Source organism: Schistocerca cancellata, chromosome 6, assembly GCF_023864275.1.
Source record: "Schistocerca cancellata isolate TAMUIC-IGC-003103 chromosome 6, iqSchCanc2.1, whole genome shotgun sequence".
NCBI lineage: Eukaryota > Metazoa > Arthropoda > Insecta > Orthoptera > Acrididae > Schistocerca > Schistocerca cancellata.
The window spans coordinates 80,647,642-80,648,858 of record NC_064631.1 but is presented as its reverse complement, the minus strand read 5'-3'; positions in this window follow the sequence as shown (position 1 = coordinate 80,648,858).

Sequence of the window (1,217 nt, the reverse complement as noted above, 5' to 3'; positions counted from 1 at the left end):
AATAGCGTCTGTAGGTAGCCCGGCATAGTTGATGTTCCGCCATACAGCTTTCCAGTCACAATTTGGGAATTTCGTTTCAATTTTGTTTCTGCCCTCATTTAACTTCCTGTCAAGTATGATGTCGCGCGCTGTGATACGTGTGTTGCTTCTGATTTCGTCACTAAGATAACTAACTCCGAGGAAAAAGTTCCTCACATACTGCAGACGGGCATTAATCCTTCGCACATCAATCGGTGCTTGCAGGCTATGGGATGTCACAGCCTCAATGAGCTTTGCGGTTATACATTGTGGAAGTTCTCTGAGTATATGGAAAGTCCGTTTGAGGAACAGAGCAGACGCTTTATAGTGAATATCCACCAAACCGAGGCCCCCGTTTCTGACATCCAGTATAACGGTAGTCGCACCAAACCTGAATATGTCTCCTCGCCATAAATAATTGGTAACAGAGAACATGATCCCTTTCGCTACTAGTTTGGGGATTGGAAATACCTGCGCAGTGAAATACGCTTTAGAGAAAACGCAGGAGTTGATGAATCTGACTTTTTGAACCAGGTCCATAGTTCGATGGATGTTCTCCATTACTGCACCATGAACTTTCCTCCTAGTTTTCGTCCAGTTAAAAGCAGCCATCCTCATCGGACATGCCATTAAGGTTATTCCAGTGTAACTGTCTCCTCCTTATTACTTATTACAACGCCCACGTCATCAGCATAAGCTCGTATGACAGTATTCTCACCACTCAATGTTATGCCTGTTACTCTTGCGTGGACAGTGCGGAGGAAGGGCTCTAAAGATACGGAAAATAAAAACATAGATAAGAGACTGCCCTGTGGAACCCCTCGCCTTATCTGTATGGGTTTACATGTTTGGCCATTGATTGCTATTTTCGCATTTATACCTGTTGCAATATTTCTTAGCATGTTGACAATCTGGGGGTGGGAAGCTATTCTTGACAGCGTCGCAAAGAGGTATCTATGACTAACGCGGTCAAAAGCTTTGTTGAAATCTATAAAGATTAAAGCACATTTCATACTTGTCACTGAGGTATTTGCAATCACGTCTCTGTATGCAGATAGACTTTCGAATATCGTTCTGGCCGGAGAACAAGACTGATGATGACTCAATATTTTATTGGAAAAGGCAGAGAGTCTTTTGTTGATAATACGCGAAATTATTTGGTAATCAGAATTTAGTAGCGAAAGAGGCCGAAAATTGTT